This window comes from Lepeophtheirus salmonis, chromosome 7 (genome assembly GCF_016086655.4).
Source record: "Lepeophtheirus salmonis chromosome 7, UVic_Lsal_1.4, whole genome shotgun sequence".
Taxonomy (NCBI): domain Eukaryota; kingdom Metazoa; phylum Arthropoda; class Copepoda; order Siphonostomatoida; family Caligidae; genus Lepeophtheirus; species Lepeophtheirus salmonis.
Genome location: NC_052137.2, coordinates 16,755,308 through 16,776,380, shown reverse-complemented (window position 1 = coordinate 16,776,380; position 21,073 = coordinate 16,755,308). Strand labels below are relative to the sequence as shown.

The window sequence follows — 21,073 nt, the reverse complement described above, 5'->3', positions numbered from 1 at the left end:
ATTTTTTTGTAACTACTGCACGTTTGAATAAGCTATTTGACAATTTTTTTAATAGTAATTTTGACTTAATTTACGGGAATAAAAAAGAGAATTGATTGTATTGAAATGATTGCAAGTTGTACAAATAACGCTGATTTTATTTTACAACATATTTAATTATTTCCTCGTTGTATCTCTTATATTTTTCGTATGTAGAATTGAAATCTTTATTTTTGATAAATATGGTCAAATAACTTTAATCTTTAAGTCATCTATTGGCCAAAAAAAAACACTCCAAAAAATGAGCTACATAAGTGCTCCTGCTTGCCCTAGGGACCGCACCAAATTGGTGGCTTACACACCCAGTATAAGAGTTAAATTATGTTGGGGTTTCTCTCTCGGCATTTCGCAGGGTTTTGCATCTACGTGAAATATTTACTTTAACAGGAAATTTGTCACATGATAATAATAATTATTTTGTGAGTGAATATTGATTTATTCAGTCCAAGATCGTGCTTATTACACGATTGAAAACTTCACAAAAATGCAGGTACGTAGAATAAATTAGAAGTAACATAACAGTATTTTAAAATTGAATTAAAAACAATATTGCACATGTGTCAACATAAAAACAGGAAAACATATTTTTTTGAGGGCGTCTTTCCTCTTTTCTATGTAGATCCCAAACGCATCATCAAGATATCTTTATTTAGATCCTCGCTCATTTATTATCTTTTCTCCAATATTTCATTCAGTATGGACTATGCATATACTATATATATGATGTAGTATCGATCAACGTGACGTCACGAAGCGGGAATTTTGTTTATTTATATAATGCAATAGTAACGAAGAAGAACCATCTTCAATCTCGAGAGAACTCCCTGGTCCTTTATACGAACTCAGCGAGAACCATCCTCCCTAAAAGCGTATAAAACTATAAGCGTTGGGTTTTGGTCTGGAAATTCTAGACCGGTCTGAGATCCTTATATACAACAAAATGCTTGATGTGGACTGATCTCATGGAAAATTCGGTCTAGATCGGTCCAAAGGAAAAGTTCGTTGTAGATCAGTCTAAAGTATAAATTTGGTCTAGTTAGGTCCTAATAAAATTTATTTTACATATAAATTGTTTATAACATTACATTATATGTATTTTCAAGTAGAATGAAATCATACGAAGTTTAAACAGAGGTAGCTTGAATGAATTTAAAATTACCCGTGGCTCTAGGAATACGGAATTCGATTATCTCTTGACATGGATAATCAAGTAAGAAGTATCTTCTTTTACTCCCAACTCTTGGAGATCATAAAAGTCAACTTCTTCCGGTCTTAATGAATTAGCAATTGTCAAATTAATAGTACATATAAATATCAAATTGTCATATAGTTTAGTTATACTTTCATATTGTAACTAAGTGAGACCGAAAAAAATTGGTTCACTGTCTGAGACCACGATATGGACCAAAAATCGGTATATAAAAATAATTTTAGATATATATATGCATACCCAATTGAATTTTAACTTGAGTATTTCACACTTATAGAACCCCCAGCAACACTGCACAACTAGTTTTTTTGTCATTTATGTACTATTTAAAGTTTTATTGAGTGTCGTATCAGGCTCCAGAATTTAAAAAAAAAAAAAAAAAAAACGGGGACCGCGGGAACTAACAAAAACAAAAAACGAAGCACTATTCGTGATAATGATAAAATAAATTAGATGATAATTAAGAATATGACTAAGTAATAATCATTTTTCAAAAAATATAAAACTATATCCTTAAATTTCACTGTCATTAATATTTCCCGGCGTCCGACTCAAACAAAACATGACAAACCATGGTACATACATAAAATAAAAATGGCGGAAACGACTTCTTGGTCATCTTTAATTTAATAAAAAATAATGCATTCTATTATCATAATAATAAGCTAAAGTTATTAGTAGTTTTGTGTTTGATCATAGTTGAATTGATTTGGTGAGGTAAAAATGAAGCAAATTAATTTATAATGACATTCTATGAAGAATAATATTGCAATTTTTAGAATTCAATAAAAATATCAATGCTACTCTATTGAAAAATGAAATATAAAAATATAGATACACTAACAAGGTAAGGAACAGCCAAAATAAATAATAAATAATAGGTATTTGAGAAATGAGAACAATAATAAGGTCGATTAACAGCTATAAGTGACTCATAAGAATTGGAAAAACAACATAAATCAAAAATATTTTATTTCATAAATAAAATAAGACTTATCTTTAATATACTTAAAAATATTAATAATGCACCATTCCGATTTAATATATATTTCTTTTTCAGTATTACTATCTTTTTTATCAAATTTATTACTTTGCCGAATATAATTTTACTTTTCTGTAAATATATTTCTCCTTAATACAAAGAACATTTTTCCATTAACAGGGGCTGTAGCCTCCTTTAACCTAAATTAAGGATATTTTGATTGTTAATTTTTCTTTTTTTTGTGAATACTTGTGGATTTTTGAAATTTTATTCCAAAAAATTTAAATGAGTTTTGAAATTTTTTTCGAAAAAATTTAATTTTTGAGAATAACGATGGATTTTACCAATTGTTTTGGAGAAAATAAGAATAGCTCTACAAATTTATTACTTGAAATTTTTTTTCAAAAAATTAAATTAAATTTCTTAAATTTTCTAAAGAAAAAATTTAATTTTTCAAAAAATTTTCCAAATTTTTTTTTTTTTGATTTCTTTTAAAAAAAATTGCAAAACCAATCCCCTGCTCTCCAAAAAAAAAATTATATACAGGGTGCGGCTTTACAATTAAGAATTTTCGAGACCAAGAAATAAACCTTTTTTTTTTTTTAATTAGTAAAGATATTTACAAATCCATATATATACAAACGTCGTGACCCTTCATGAACCTAATCATTCAATACAACCACCCGTAGCCTCAACCATGGTCTCCAAGCTGGCGTGGAACCTGCTGCACGCCTTGATCAGGTGATCTTTATGCATATTGTTCCCAGTCACAATAATGGAGAATCTCAGAGAAGCCAAATTGTTTTGAGCACGCTTTTTGGACTCCCTCTCCAAGACGCCGTACACGAAATAGTCCAAAGGATTGCAGTCTGGGGAGTTAGAGGGTCACATTTCCTTAGTCCAGAACATCTCCAAATTGTTTGAATGCCAATTTTGTACGCAGATCGATCTACCTTCTTTCTTTCTGGAGTTCCCATCCCTCCAAACTCCTTGAACTCTTTTGGAACTTTGTAAAGGTGGCAGGGGACAGCTTGTGAAAGTCGATGATCTCTTTGGGCCCACGGCCTACACGGTGGGGGATAATGATCGCTGCACAACGGTCTTACCCGAAGGACTTTTTCAACGCATTGTAAACAGAATCTGATAAACTGGTTTTTAAAGCTGTACGACTAAGAGTTCCCAAGAAAAACCGGTTGAAATTTTTTTTTAATTGTAGAACCGCTCTCTTATACATATATAATCCTACAGATTATGCTTGCTTTGTAAAGAAAGCTATGGCTAAATCTGCATTCTGCTTTGAACTTTTTAAAGTCTACCATCTACATTTACTGCGCAGTGCTTCTAGTCAATATATATTGATTGCTTTTTGTATTAATATTTAATTTTCGGAGGATATGTTTGTTGGAAACTATAGGAATATAAACTATACTCATAGGAATTGCTTACAAATATGTAATATAATATATTTATTAAACTTTTGATGATGGCCACACAGCTCTATTACATATTTTAAGGAATTCAGCATGACAGGTTTCTTGGTATTTGAAGTATAAGTCTATTAACGCAGGGGAATCGCAGGATTATATTGGGGGTCCATTGCTATTCACAAAAAATTAAAATTTTATATATGATTTTTTTTTTAAATCCACAGCTATTCTCTAAAATTTAAAATAATTAATTCAAAAATACATAGCTTTTCAAAAAAAAAATAAAATATCAAATATTTTTTGCTGTTGAATAATTTTCTTTTGACTTTTTTTATAATGAAAATAAATTTAAAAAAAAAAGAAAGTTTTTACCCCTATTTTCGTCTAAATTTTTTCCATCCTTACCAAAAAAATTCTAGTAAAAAACACAAATTCCTTAATTAGGGGAGGGGCTTCAGTCCCTGCAGGAAACCTTTTTGATGGCATTTATCTATGTCTTTCTCCCTGAGATTCAATGGGAACTTTTGTTAACATAATATATATTCCGTTTTTTCATATCATAGAAGATCCGTTTCTTATATTATGGGACAGAAAAATTATAATCCAAAATTGAATGAATTTAATGAGTATAACAGCTCTTATAAATGATATATTTACTTATTCATTTTTAGTACATTCAAGAGAGAAAGGTATTTTTATGAAGATATACAAAAGAAGGGTTGTTAGGACGACGGATTTTTAATACGCAGAAAAATATTTTCTCTTTTGTAATCCATGACTTTTTTGATGGCATTTATCTATTTCTCTCTCCTTGAAATTTGATGTCAGCTTATGTAAACATAATATTTATTATGTTTACTGATTGGCCATTCCACAAAAAATTAAAATTATAAGAATGAAGCAAGGACCGTCCGTACTGCCTACAACATCAGGAAGCAATTAAAGAGCTATGCTCCCATACAGCTAAGAAGAACTTCTAGAGTAACAATATGCCTGCTTTCTACCCTGTCTCCATGTGTCCATCATTCAGCCCTAACATTTATCCCATGTAATTTGCAGTATGAGGCGTTTTGGAGAAAAATATATGCTACACAACTTATTCAAACTTGTATTAGCTTAGAACTGCCATCATCATGACAGGGTGCTACGCTATGGACACATCCTTCATTGTCTAGAGGGGTCAATCTGTTCTCCGTCTGTACACCCTGTTATTGTTAGTACAGGAGGACATATTAAATAAAAAATATAGTTTTTAAACTTGTCACATTTTGCTTTTTGAGTATTTCCTCTTGATTCCATAAAATTCCGCTTTTCGTAATTAAGTCATACTACGTTGCAAGTTTTGAGTCCCCACTCTGTACACTTTTTTTAAATTATGCTTGAAATACAAACTTTAAAAGATGACAAAGTTAAAATTTACCAAACTTGAAAAAGAAAACAAAAATAATAATTACTTTTTCAAACTTTTATGAATATTTAATAACTTTACCTAATATATCAAGGCTAAAAATTGCCTTTTCGTTATACATCTACATCTGTTGTTTACAAGACCAAAATTCTTATATATTTTTCTTGTCTTAAATAAAAGAATTCCTCACTTTAGTTTGCTGGGAAAGAGCAATGAATTGAAGTCTTGCTCATCGGTACCATAAACTATCCCTTAAATAACTACATACATGATATTATGTAAGGGGACATGGGGCAAGTTTTTTTTTTGGGGGTAATTTACTCCAAGCTTCTTTGACGTAAGCTTGCCAAATTTTAAAATAACAGACCTACATAACTCTGCTCTTGTTTGAATTATATTTAAAAACTATATAGGTCAGCAGTTCTTTCAAAATTGCATTCGAATGCAACTCGTCAAATGTTGCAACTATAATTATGGAAAATTAAAATTAAATTTAAAAAAATTATACTTAATAATATTTTCATGAGCTTCGTATCATCGTTCAGTCATCTCTATTAAAGATTGGAGAAATGTATCTATAAAACTTTTCATGGACCTGCACTAGCTAAAAAACATATTGGATACGAAGAATAGTTATATAAAGCAAAGTTTATTGGGATGTTTGAATGAAAAACAGTCATTTTAAATCTAATAAATAAGAATGTAGTCATATTAATGCAATCTCGCAGGCGTTTTGCATGTAACATCGAGCGTGAATACAGTGTTTCTGGTGTATATCATTTTACGTAAAATCGATCGTACGAAAATCATACGTCATGATCATATTAATCTAAGCTATAACAATATGATCCACATACGTTAGCTATTTTACGTACGATCGAGTTTCCCTGTTGTTGTTTTTTTCCCACCACACCTCAAAAGTAAAGAATGGAAGAGAAAACAAAAATTAATAACAACAGAAGAAAGAACGCCCTGCAGCGGGCAGAAATTGCTCGTAGCGAAGATAATTTCAACTAAACACAACAGAATTCGCATCATACATGTATCCAATAATAAATACAAAGGCACAATGTTTAAAAAGAAAAAAAAAAAACAATAAAAACATTAAGTTTAGCAATCCGGATCCCCACATTCCCATTGCATTAAAAGAATTCAAAGTGCGGCTATATTCCCGTTAATTTAAACTCGTCGAGAGCCAACTCCGCTATTCTTGGTGCAGGGTGGACAACGTTGAAACTTGCTGTAGAGATAAGAGTCTGGAGCCAAACGGAGTCCCTCGTTGGTTCCTTCGAAGTTGTACAGAATCTCATCTGGGGTTCTTCCTATTTTCTCTCTTACACCCTTCCCAACGTTCTCTATGATGCCACTCAAAGTCCCACTGTCCTGGAAAAGTGAAAGGTTTGTCTATATTTTACTACGATCCACACAGAGTGCCCGAGCGTCATTAAAATGTATCCAGTAAAGAAGACTCCCCACGATATCATATATTTCAGATACATTTTCTTTGGATTGAGGAATGGATCCCAGATTGTCTTTAAATATTGGTCTATATTTTCTGTCTTCAATGTTGCCCTAGCAAAACTTGTTTCTGAAGTCGTCTTTGGCCAAGTTGATCCTCATCTTTCTATTGGGGATGTTATATGGACTCCCTTGCCTCGTAATTGGTTTGAATATGAATTATCTAAGTTGATTTTGGACCATAATTATCAATGGGTAAATACTCTGAGTTTTTAAAACATCGTCTACCGTTTTCAATCCAAGAGATGTCTTCACATTTGCGGGTATTTTTATTTGGAGAATCTCACTCTCGTGGAGCAGGGCCGCCCTTCCTACCTGGAGCCAATACATCTCCTCGTCTCTTTGGGTATGTGTTGAATCTCTCTCAATGGTGAACATTTAATTTCTTTTTCCCCCCAAGTGCATTATTCTTTGCCACGGAAATATAAGCGATGTGCGCCTCTTTTGCCATGATAGCAAAAACATGTTCAATTGTGTCCCAATATCGAACATACCAAGGCAATCTAGACTCTTTGGAGTAAATAGTCTTCTCGATCCGACCGTTTTTGGTAAACAAATAAGTTCCCTCCCTTTCTACCTCCATATTTGACTCTGTGTTTCGTTATGGGCCGTGCATCTGAGGATATGCTTCACTCTTGGAATTACTACCATATTCCAACATTGAATTTGCTCTAAAATGGCGAGTCTATGTTTTCTTATTTCTTGAATTGAGCGATATATATTTTCATTGACTCTTTCAATATTTTCTCTCTAAATGAGATTGGATTTCCCACCACGATGCCGGTCTCTGCTACTTTGAACTATTTTAAGGTATGAGGTATTGTGGACATATTTGTAATAAATTGAGACTTAGATATATTTATATTCAGGCCTGACATCTTTTGAAAATTGCCAAGGATATTGTGCAGCTTGGAGTATTCTCAGTGATGTTTTTTTACACTCAAAATGACCGTGCAATGATTTGCAAAGAAAATATTAGTCACCTCTTTTCTTCCAATTCCCATCCCTTCAAGACACGCATCCATTGTATTCTAGAGCCGTGCAACAGGCGTAAGAAACAAGAAAGGACTTAGTCATATACATATTTTTGATCTTAAAAATAACAATAAAGTCGTATTAATAAAATATCGCAGGCGTATTGCATTGAGCGTGTGTAGCTAAGGTTAAACCATTTTATGGTTCATCAGTCATAACGTCATATTATTTTTTTATCTCAAGAGAACATCTATGTAGAGTTATGCAAGTTTGGAGCATTTTGTAACATGCTTAAATAAAGGAGAATCAACATTACTTACAAGCAAATGTGGCAAAAGAGGATAAAGGAGAAGGAAAAATACTCCGATATCGATTCTCAATTCTACTTACATACGCAAAAATTCAATTCGGTTTCGTATATATCAATGATATGTAGAAGAAAGAAAATTCACTTCTCAGGAATTAAATAATAATGCACAACAACATAAGAATAGAAAATACCCTCCTCAGTTTGCCTCCTAAAATAACAGGAGCAACAAAATGCACTCGATTTTCATCACTGTCTATCTGTTACTTTAAAAAATGTTGAGTAACATTAAGGATTTCCAAGGTAGTTATATTCTATACTTTTTAGGCAAATTTGTCTGTTCAACGACACCTAATATGCCGCGTACTAAATTAAATATTTGAAATATTTCGGCAAAAAATTAAATATTTGAAATTTTGTAAAGAAAAATTTTATTATTTATTAATTTTGAATTTTTTTCAAATAGAGAATTTTTGAGAATTGATATGGATGTTTCAAATTTTTTGAGAATAGCGATCGATTTTTGAAAATTTTTTCCATGTCATTTACTATTTTGTAATTTAACAAAAAAAATTCTATAAGCCAAGTTCTCTCCCCCAAAAAAAAAAAACAAAAAAACTTGCGGACAACCCTTTCATTGAAGATAAAAATGATTTTTACTGGTATGGGTTAAATAAAAATTTTACAAGTATTACATCTTAAAAAAAACTTTGAGAATTCTGGGTTTAAATGATATCAGTTATAGAAAAAACATTGAAAAGCTGACTGTATAATTACAAAATAACTATAATGGGCACTCGGTAGAGCCAACAACCTTTGCCTAAAATCAAATTTAGTTATATATCCCAATTTGATCCAAAATTATAGTCGATTATGGTTTTTTATATATTTTGTGTTACCTTAAGCTCCTCCTCTTCTGCTTGTATATATAAACTTCGTACGAAGTTTGATAAAACTTGATTACTAATTTTTGTCGTTATTCTGGTTACCAACAGACAAAACAACACAGACAAAAACCTAACTTCCGTTCTATTCCGTTGGCGGAGGTAATGACCCTCCAAAAAACAACTACGCTTGCCTCTCGAAAGCAGTATTTATAGGTCTTCAGGGACCCCCCACCCCAAAAAAAATAAAAAATAAAGGCATTTTTGGCTTTTACAATAATTCTTTTTGGGTGAGGATAAAAAATTTTTAAACGAATATATTTTATAGTTGTGGATACTAGACATTTTTTTCAAAAAAATAAATTTTTTGTGAATAGCTCTAGATTAAAAAAAAAATTTTTTTAAATTAAATTTTCCCTGAATTGCTTTGAATTTTTGGAAAAAATTTCCAAAAATTTAATATTTAAAATCTAATTTTATGTGAACATCTACGGATTTTTGAATTGCCCCCCCAAAAAAAAAAAAAAAAATATTAAAAAAAAATCAATAAATATAAATATTTAATCCTGTGGACGCTCCTGTTTATACAAGATATCAAAGCAAACTTGACTAAAATTATTGATTTTTTTCCCAATAATCCGCATAATATTCTACAATTGTTATTTAAACTTTATGGTTCTAGCTTTTTTGTTGTTCGAGAACATGGAACTGTTGCAACGTGTTGCCATTGTCCTCGGTTTCCCCTTTGCTATTTTGAGATTGTTTATAAATAAGTAGAACATGTCCAACATTGTAAATAAAGTAGTCCCCTTTTAGTTTCATAATGTTTTATTGTTGTTTTTTATTTATTTTATTACTCTCATAATAAGTAAGTCAATGTATATTTGTAGGTATATATAACTACAAATGACCAAATAGCAGAACACAAAATCCTACAAATATATAAATACTCGTATCTGAGAAAGGTTCTCTTTATAAGTTCCAAACATTGTGAGCTTACATACATAAATGCGCAAAAAAAGACTCATATATATATATTGACTCCATTTGTTCTCATTTGAGGCCCCTTTACTCATACGAAGCGCTTCTTTTATGAATAACTACAAAGACAGTGAATTTTGTAGCTCCCTGTTGTTGTTTTTTGCGTTTTTTTATTAATTGGTGTATTGGAAAAATGAATTTTCTTTTCTTTACCAATTGGCATTATTATTTAATTCCTGAGTAGTGAACATCCTATCATAAATAGATTCAACAGGGGCTTCTGCAAAATTATATATATGTTGGTTTTTTTTTTTTTTTTGTTTGGGGGGTTAAATTTAGGAAAATTATCTCTTTTAAAAAATATTCAATTAGGGATCTGTAGTTATATCACAATATTTATTACCTTTACTGTTTTCAAATGATATGAAAAAAAATTATATCCGCAAGACATTGATGTTTAATGAAAATGTTGCTGTTGTAGTTTTAACGAATACATATGATTAATTATGCCTTCATTGGATGGAAAAAGAATTGCATCAAAAAATATTATATTAGTTTTATTATTTAGTAGAAGTAGTACGTGGGATTGCCGGAGTAATTAGGGATCGGTTTATTGGGAATTTTGCTTTAATAATACAGTATATAACTCGCCCAGAAATATATATAATGTGAATAATATCTTATACTTATTGTTCAAGAATAAAAGAATAACGATGACAGCTTTGATCAATTAAAAAATCTTCCCAGTAAGCAATTACGAATAAAAACCCAATTTCCAAATTTAATATTCTTTTATAGGGGCGTCCTTAAGATTCTATTATGGTTTTTGGATTTTTTTTTTACAAAAAATCCAAAAATTAAAATTGAAAAATAAATTTTTTTCTAATAAAATTTCAAAAATCCTCAATTATTCACAAAAAATCAAATTTTTGGGAAAAAATAATTGAAAATTAAATTTCAATTATTAAATTTTTTGAAAAAAAAGAAGTTAAATGTCCAACATAAAATTTTTTGAAAAGAAAATAATTCATATATCATATTTACTAATAAAAAGCGACAGTTTCTTAATTTTGGATGGAGGAACTACAGTCCCTCCAGCCCACCCCCTGAGGACGCCCCTGTTTTAACCCTTGATAATAATTGATCTACAACCGACAGGCAGAAATCCAGATTACCTGTGATGCAAATATTTAACTTTCCGATGAGCAATGCTAGATGGACCTTAGAATGAATGAAGAATCCCTTCAGAATAATAATAACAAATATGGAGGTCTTAAAACTACGTTAATGTTCTTATCTATTTTCTGAGTAGTCATTGAAGAAAAGGTTCATAGTATAATCAATTTATATTGGATTAGGGAATTGTCAAAGATATCTGAATATATGGATTTTATGTGATGATAATCTTTATTCCATACATATTTTCGAATTATGTATGTATGAATAATATTGTACAGCAATAAGATAACTTTATACAGAAATATATACGTGCTGTCATTTTCATAAGTATTAGTGATGGAACGATACCAAAAAAATTATAATAGCCATTCCATTGAAATGCCTGTAAAAATTTCAGATGCCAATTCTTTTATATTTGAAATAATAATAATAAAATACTATTTTGCTATAAATTTTCTAAGAATTAAAATTGATAAAATGAGAAAGGCTAAAGCTAAGGCTATTTTTGCGGAAGCAAGCTTTTTTAAATCCCTTTACAAAACTTAATACTCTAAACTAACAATACTTGCACCGACCGCATATGTTTCTAACACTTTTGTTCACGTTTAATTTGTGTTCAATTTGGTTCTTCTCGGTTTTCGAGCATTTTTTAAAATAAATTATTTTATTCTAATATTTATAAAATTATAAGACTCAAGTAAACATATTCACATGTCGTTTTTTATATCTTGACGGATATATTTAATAATTCTTTTAATTAAACTTTATTTTACCGATGATGATTACAGAAAAAGCACCCTATTCTATGATTCCGATTAATCTTCACATCACTAATAAATATACGCACAAATCAATAAACGAAATTTAGAATGTTATCTGTCATGACTGAAACTGGGATACCAAAAAAGGTATACAAATTTTTTCACTAGGAATAAGATTATATTAAATAAATAATTTATAATTAATTAAATAATAAATCTTACATAATTTTTATTTATGCACTTCATTTAATAAATTCTTCTTTTTGGTCACAGGAGGTTGGGGGAGTCTTCAGTATTTCAAATATTTTTTTTAAACTTGACATTAGATCTATATTCTATACTCTTCGTACTTTTAATGCATCACACAACCTTTCATTCAAAAAGAAACAGAAAATGGACCAAAATCCGTTCTTAGTGAGCCAATTCTGGGACACTTCATCGCAACTATGGATAGATTATTCCATAATTGTTGAGGATTGTTTACAGCTGAACACGAGCTAATTCAAATTCTACCAATTAACATTCAAAAAAACTGATTAGAGGAAAAAAAGCAAAATTCTCAACCGTGGAAAAAAAAGCCGTATAATTTTGTGAATTCAAGGTATACTGTGCATAATGTCCATAGATGGAAATAATATGATAATGGAAAGTTGATGACATTACTTCTCATTATTGAAATATAAGGGAGCAGGCCCTAACAGGTTCTATGAGGATTCGCCTTGAACATTTTTGCATTGAACTTTTCTCCCGTGTACGTATTTCCCTTCTGACATTTTCACCCTGATACGGTTTCGCCTTGTAGCACTTTTACCTTTAAAAAAATAATAAAGTTAATAAATAATAATAGCCTTGTTAGTGGATTTTTCAAAGTATTAGAAAGAAATCATGGAATTGCTACTACCACAGTCCCTTGCAAAGAATTATTGGAATTTATTTGCAGCCCATTTCTTCATCAAAATGCCATGAAGAGATATTGAAATCTATACTTGTATCAAGGATTGTACTAGAGTTATGGATCAAGATGGACACCTCCTCTATGAAGGTCTTCATGAATTTGTGAATATTATGTATAATATATATATACGAGTATATAGTATATATTTACAGGGTTCGGAACCAAAACGTGGACTGAATGACGGATTTTTAGAAAAAAGTCAATAATTTTATTTTTTGATAAATAATTTTGAAATTTTCTTATACGACTTTGAGACACAGCCTTTGTGAACATGTTCAATCAATATGGCTGCCCCCAGCAGCAATTGCAGCCTCCACACGGCGTCAGAAATCCTTGCAGGAGTTGATGATGAACTTCCCAGACAAGTTCCTTCACAATAGTGACCTTCAGGGAATCCACGTTCGGATGAAATGTCCAGTTAGTCTCCCTCTCCTAAGTGCCCACACAGCAAAGTCCAGCAGGTTCAAATCCGGTGAAGATGATGGCCACATGTCCTGTCCAAAAATCAGCCATGTTGTCGGCACAGGAACACTTAGAATAATTTAAATATTAAGAATTCTTTTTTTTTTTTGCAGTAAAAAATGTCAAAATTGAGACTTATAAACAATTAACATTACAGACTGTGGATGTACAAATAGGTTTATAAACGAATCAATGTCCTTGTTTGACGGATGTACATTGAGCAAAGCAATTCTATTCTAAGTTTAATTTTGGACACAGCAACTCAAAAATCATACTCCACGTTAGGCTTCGATCTGTATTTGGGTGTAAGTTAATACAGAAAAGGTCTTCCCACATACATAAGTTGAACCAAATAATATAAGTTAATCTAAAGCTGCTTTAGCAAGCAGTGGGGAATCATTCATCATAGAAATCCAAAATTTTAATGTTAATCTAAGAACTCTTTTGGTAAAATTTATAAATATTCAAGAATATAATTTAGTAAAACCCACAAAAATAGACTTCTATATCTAAAAAAGAACTATTAGTTATAAAAGTTCTTAAGTTTGGGAACGTTTTAATAACTTTATATAGTTGACTAATACAATTGATATACTAAAATAACCAATGGAGTAGGGAAATATACAGATTTCATCAATTGTATATAATACATAACAATGGTTTCATGTAGAAAAATTATTCAAAACAATTATAAGTATAAATAAACTATTTAAATTCTTGCCGTAAGAGATATCTACAGTTCTAGACTGCCTGGGAGAAGATTTTTTTGATATCTTAGAAAGGTGAACCAACAAATTCAACGACTTGCCCAAGGATAATAGAAATACAAGATTATACCATAACGCGTGTACGACTGACATTTGACTTCCGCCCACGCATTTAATATTGACGTTATAGTAGATTAGTGGTCACGTGTTTTGTCAAAATCTGTTTTTCTTGCCCAGCAGTCGGTACGATATATTAAATTGAAAATTCTACCAATAGTGACGTCAGAGACTATAAGTGGTTACGTGTTTGTTCAAAATCTGCCTGCCTATCCCAGCAGTCGGTACAATTCATCAGATTGAAATATCTAGAAAGCCCGATTACATGATGGTCTAACCTTGAACTTGCTTAAGTTTCAATGCATATAAATATTCAAAATCATTAAGGGTGTAATAGTTCATAGGAATAGGCGAACATTGGTCTCTTTTGAGGTATCAGAATTGATTATTGGAATTGTTTCAATAGTACCGATTCCACTTATATCTATTCACAATTGTTATATGGATAACATGACTTATTTGAGCTCATTTTTGGAGACAAAATGATGGTTACAACTCAATAAAATAACTAAAATTGACGATGACGTTCGGACAAATTGACAAAAAAGAATTGAAGGGAGGGGTAACTACATAGAAAGATTATACAAATTTGCAGGTTTGTATAAGAAATTTACTTGAAAGTAACAATTTAGAAAGAACCATATTTGAATTGTATAATAAGTCGTGGGATTTGGCTTTCACGGTTTACTCTTGAACTATTAAGAAACTTTTTCACTGATTATTTCTTCTTTTTTGTATTTTTGTTGAATAATATTGCTTATAACACAACATAACTCGAGTAGATATTTTCTGAGTCAAGTTCGAGGCATCAGTATCCGTCTTGGGTCTATTAAAAAAGACAAGAGTCCTGACTCAAGTACTGTTTTATATAAATTAAAATTCCTAGAGCAAGCATATAAAGCTCAGTTAAAAACTGAAGACAGTTCAAGACCATTTGATCTCATGTGGACCGTGTTTAAATAATTAAAAATAGCAAATTCCTAATATGAGCCAAACAGAAATAAATTTACTCCTGAGCACAGAGAGTAATTAACTTTTTTAAATTTAAATTTATTAGCAACCAATTACGATTGATAAATTTCTGTATTTTTTTTCCTATTCGTAATTAATCAAATGTTAAAGATTAAAAAAAAGTAAACAATTTTGTTATTTGTTTATGAAATTCCCTAATACAAAATAAAGAATCGGGATCTCCTATAAAGATGGTATCGGAAACAGCTGAAAATTTGGTATCGGTAGATCCTAAAAATAATCCTAGTTTTTTTTAGCAAAGAATAATACCTAGATCCTTGACTTTTATGGACCAGGTCCCCATATCTTGATCTAGGTTTATAACTTTTGTACAAACCTTGAGGGGAGTAGAGATTTCAATATATCTTTATATCCTTTTGATGAAGAAATAGGCTGCAATTGAATGCCAATTATTGTTCGTGACGGACTGTAGCAGTAGTGATTCCTTCGAAATGTGTTGAAACCTACTTATTAAAGTTTGAACAATAGTGATTGAAGATAGTCTTTTTTTTTTACCTTTTTTTTCTTCTAAATTCTCAAAACTGAAATTTATGATTAAAAATTACACTAAAAAATCTAGTATATTTTATAAATCGTATTTCCTTTATTATTTTCCAAAGCAAAAAATTAAAAAGTTATATAGCCGAAAATGTCTCAAGGCAAAACAGTACTATACTACTAAAACAGCAGAAGGCAAAAATGGCACAAGGCAAACACGTTACAAGATGAAAACATCATAAGGAAAATACGCACAAGGCGGACATGTTTAAGACGAATACCCCTTACACTACATGTTATTTCGAAAAACCTTTCACCCAACTATATTAAAAAGTAAACATATGTTCAGTCCATAAAATTATTTAATTAATGTAAAACAAATCCACGTTCAGAACATGAATAAAGAACCACCATAAATACAATGACAGATAATTAAAAAATACATTGCAGATTTTAATGTTACTATGATAAGGCCGTTTGAGTGACAACATTTTAACGGATAATATTTTGAACCTTCAAACTGACTTCACTTACGTACTTTCTGTGATATTCACGATCAGTGGAATACATTTTCCCCCCAGATATCTATTAATAAGTTATGAATGACAGTTGCTTTTTTAAGTTTGGAATATTAAAAACAAGAGTGGACAAATTTTTGGACAATCAATATACGTACATATGTGATCATAGATCATTGAATGCAGAAGAGATAGTATTTGCTATTGAATGTGGTTCTAATTTTCTTTATGGATATATAAAGATAACCATTCTCAGATGTGACCCGCAACACAAAAGTAAGCTAGAAGGATTTTTCTCAAAATTGAACGGGGATTACATTTGTCAAATATCAACACATTATTATTTTATAAAAATTGGGAGGTCCTGCAATGTTTATGGGAATGAGAAATTGAAAGATTTTATTTGAAATAAATTATATCGGGGCACTTAAACCAACTAAAGATTTTAAACTCTAAATAAAGTTCTGGGATATCTTAACTTATCCCATAAATTGAATACAATTTCTATATAATGTTCAAGATTATCGGTATGTTGACGTACTACAAATATAAACATAAATTAAATTGTATTCTTCCAAAACTACATAATTTTGATCAACAATAGTTTATTTTTAAATGTACTACCAGACTTGTGATTACTGTTACCTGTAGTAACAGTATAAATATTAAATAAATGGTCTTTTTTTTTCTTACAAAAATTTCAAGAACAAACAAATTAAAATGTCATCATATAGTAGTCAACTAACAAATAAAAATCCTAGTCACAGTCCTAGAACCCTCCTTGGCTAAGGTTACGGAAATACTTTATAGGCCAAATATTTAATTTTTACTTATAACTAACTAGATGTACATAGTACCCAGCATTGCTCGGAGTGATTATGCAGCGACTAATTTACTAATTATGTTTTATAATATAAAGTCAATACCACAACAAATCCTTAGTGTAAGCCTCTGTTTTTCATGAGCACACTCAGACGTAGCTGCTCACTAAATACCTATGACATTCTCTTCTCAAGAATAAAAAAAATAATTATAACAGATTGAGAAAAAAATTTGATATGATTTGATGAGCCAAGGATTACTTAAGCTCATTCCTAAGGCTTATTAAAGTCACATTCATTTATATAAAGTACTTCCAGATTTTTTTATTTTTTTTAAATGACGCCTGCAAGATTTCATTTATTTGATGTTGAAGTCATCATCCCATTAAATATTTGATAAAAAAATTAATTAAGTCACTCAATTTAAACAAGTAAATCTCTCGTGGAACTTCTTTTATTCTTTATTTTGTGATAATTCATTGAGAGTAGACAAAGATTCATGCTTTACTCTCGCTTTGAATATGATTGATTTTTCTTTCATCTTTCTAACCCAACTTCGAGAGTGACTGAAGGAAAATACCTTCATAGTTTATAATTAGTGTTCCAATATAATCCTAAATGACGGAGCTTCCAAGTAATTATTCGAAAAAATATCATTAATATAATTGTAAGAGCAGTATCTTCGGAAAAAAGTAAATTTTACAGAATAAGTTATCACAAAAAGTTTTTCCTGAATCTTTTTATGCTGCTTCTATACATGTTATAAATTTGTATATATTTACTTAAACCATTAACTATAAGTTTTGTCATTGAAAACAAAAATGAAAATTTTATTATACTTCCAAAAAAAAGTAAATTTTTGTAGCACTCTGTACATAGATCACACAACCAAACATTTTTATGGTATAAAGGTCATTTAACTACATGTTTCTCTGTGTAAACGAACTCAGAAACATACCATCTCAATCACAGGTTCAAAAAGTTCTAAATAGTTTATGGCCGACTCGTGACAAACTCCTCTAACAAGTTGTCTTATGCAGCCACTATGAAGGACTTCAGTGAGTCCACATTTGGGTGTGAGGTTCTGTTGGTCTCCCTCTACAAAGTCCCCCATATATAAAAATCCAGCGGGCTTCAAATCTGGCGAGCAAGGGGGGTAATATCGCTGTGGACCAGAATCGAGCCATGTTATTTACGCAGAACTTTCAGCAATTGGCGGACGTGTGAGAGAGCGCTGTACTGAGTCCTCAGTTAGTTACCCTTCAGGTAGTTGGTATTCAGCCATGGCAAGATGGTGTACTTAAGCCCTTATAGTAGGCCTCCTGGCCGATTTTATGTCTAGCCTTGACATAGAACAGAGTTATCTTCTTTCCATTGGAGGCCACAACGTCGAGGATCACTGTTTGGACCAGATATTTGGGTTAAACCTCTTTTCATTCCTGTAGTTGTGGAATTGATCAACTGTGAAAGTCTTCTTGTCCGAGAAAATTTTCTAATTTGACCCGTTTCTCCTGTGAGGATTTTCTAGCATCTCTCGAGCTTGCTGGCTTTCATGACCTCTGTCAGAAGGTGGTGTGGGTCCCTGTGAAAATAAACTAATCCCAAGTTGTGCTTTATAGCCCTCCTGATGGTCATCAGAAAAGTCGTTGGCGAGGTGATTCATCTACCTAGTGGGATCCTACTTTATATTCTTCTCCAAACTTAACAAGAACTTCGTATCTCTCTTTAAATTATGCCCTCCACTTCTTGACACCCTGGAGAGGTCTTTTCCGTTTTTTCATCTCGGCCAACCTAGAGAATAGACTCCAAGAACAGTTAAAATGCCCATATTCTTCGTCACATCAGCCCCAGCATCTAGGAGATCTGAGATGTAGTGCATGTTGCTCGCACATGATGATTAAATGACAGAATAATTAGTATAGCTTGTGTATATAAAAATGACGGTGGAAACAGAATATCAAGAAATAAATAATAAACCTTTTCATAGTAATGAGAAAATAAACACCAATTAACAGTCCACGTGTTGTTGTCTTACCCTGTTCAGTTTATCCTTTATAACGGGAACCAAACAATGAGTGATGGTGATTTAAGGCATCTCAAAAGTTGACACTTGTAAATATAAATCCTTACATAAAAAAAATAAAAATCTGGGATCCCTACTAAACCCTCCCCTCTTTTGTAAAAACTCTTATGAATTAAACTTTATTGTACAATGGCATACACAAACTTATGTACAGGTCTCTCCTTATCGCAGCTTTTGGGAACAAAAAAACCCACATAAAAAATACAGGAGCACCCAACGTTTATTGTGCTATAAATGTTCAATAAAAAAAAGTGTATTTTTTTTAATAGTTAAATCTGTTAAATATATGACAAATTTTTTTTTACTTAATAAGAACTTTTTTTACTTCACGAAGGAACCTTTCCGGTAAAAAAAAAAAGGGGGGTTGACTAAGGGTCCCGGACAAATTAATTTCAATTAAAGAAAAAACTTTTTGATGCCTCAACCCATGATAGTTCATTTCTAAAGCTCCCGCATGAACCCATAATTCACCTTTATAGACGCTCAATTCTACTTGAATGCTACTTACAAAACACCAATTGGGCGTCTCAAGGAATATCGTCTATACCGTTAGCATGTCCTAAACATTGGAAAGGAAGTAGGGGTCGTCAAAAATGCCAAACTGGATAAGGAGGAGTTAAAGAAAACAGCCCAGGCCAATATCATCAAGTTCATAAGGACCCATGCAAGAGATTTCGGGGTTTCACACCAGATTTTCCAGACAACTATCAAAAAGTGGGTGGAAAGAGCCTTGCGAAGGGGGGAGGGTGGAAATGCCACTTTTGACACCAGCAATGAAAGAAGCCCATCTCATCCATTGCAAGACTATTGAATAAATCTTTTTAAAAAAAACACTTTTACACCCTTTTAAGGCCTTAGGCGAACCTCCTCAACTACACCTTTTGCATGTATGTCGAGGAGAAGGCCTTCTGTGTATGTCATACAAATACCGAGGCCCTCAAATCCACTGTTAGACAGCACTGAGACGCCATGACAGTGGAGGAATACATCCTCAGTGGGTCGTAGGCCTTCTACCGCCTGGAAGCCGTCATTGCTGCTAAGGGCGGCTACATTAATGATTAAGAGAGGTGAGGCACGCATACATTCATAGTATATATTTTGTTGAAATTCTATTGTTAATTAATAAGCTATATCCTATGAAGTTTAAAATTCAAAAGTGTACATAATTTACACCGAGTGTTGTACATACATACGGATAAACTTTGCTTTATTAATAAAGATGGCAAATCATTGATGTATTTCTACAAGTATTAGATGAGATATTACTTACTACGAAATAGGAATGAATTAGCTCACTTGAGTATGGCTCCTTTGAGATGAATCTTCAACACTTTACTGATCCAAGATTCTGTCTTTTATCCTTATATTCATTTTTTTTTGTTGTACATAAAAAAAAAAGAAGGTTTTTTTAACATCTCCTTCATTGCGGGCTCTTCTTGTTGTACAAAGTCTTTGCCCTGACCATCATTATCCTCCCCACCAAACCCACATAGTTCCGCACATATATATTATACATACAAGCATATTCCCAAAGGAAAGTATAATTTATATATATCTTGTTTTTTATTCTCACACATATTAAATAAATCAAGATTTAACCTTCATTAGTCTTTTTCCACTTACTCCTTTACAATTAGAGAATAAAAAGTACATAAAAGAGAGAAAATGATCAAGACCCATGGTTTTCTAACAAAAATAAAAAATAAGAAGAAAAACTCCAAAAAATTATAAAGAGAATTGAAAAAGAAAATAAATCCTTTCTCAGAATAAGAGATTCTGTCATAATATTCATATGAATAAATAAAATCCTCTTTGAAATATTGACCCCTTAGACTTACACAGTGGAATAAAAAAATACTAACATGGAAAAAGTTATAGAAGAGTATTTATATCTTCATACGTAGGGTTGTGAATCTGAAGCCCTTTTGGTGTGTAAAAAAGAAAGAAACTGAAAAAAACATTTGAAGAATTTTTCAGAAAAGAGCAACTTAGCTGTGATAACGTTTCATTAAGTTAGTTACAAGGAGCTATGAAACCAAAAAAAACCAAAAAAAAAAAATCAAATCCCACTCAGCATCTAGCAAGAAAACAGGCAGGAATGACTGATGGACATCCTCAATTCTAATATGAGTGAAACGGGGACTTTCACGTATAACTCCCTAACAAATCGTCCTTGTTACTTTTCCTTTTTCACGGTTTAGTAATTACTGTATACTTATAAGCTATGACT

At 31.4% G+C, this 21,073-nt stretch overlaps 1 protein-coding gene across 1 annotated transcript in view; it reads right to left on the bottom strand.

Annotated features, from left to right (window-relative positions):
• Window positions 1-20,180, bottom strand: part of LOC121121729 (uncharacterized) — a 79,766-nt gene extending 59,586 nt beyond the window's left edge. The window contains exon 1 of the mRNA XM_071889925.1: window positions 20,114-20,180. The gene's annotated coding sequence lies outside the window, so the exon portion shown is untranslated. The remainder of the gene's footprint in view (window positions 1-20,113) is intronic.
• Between the last annotated feature and the right edge of the window lie 893 nt (window positions 20,181-21,073).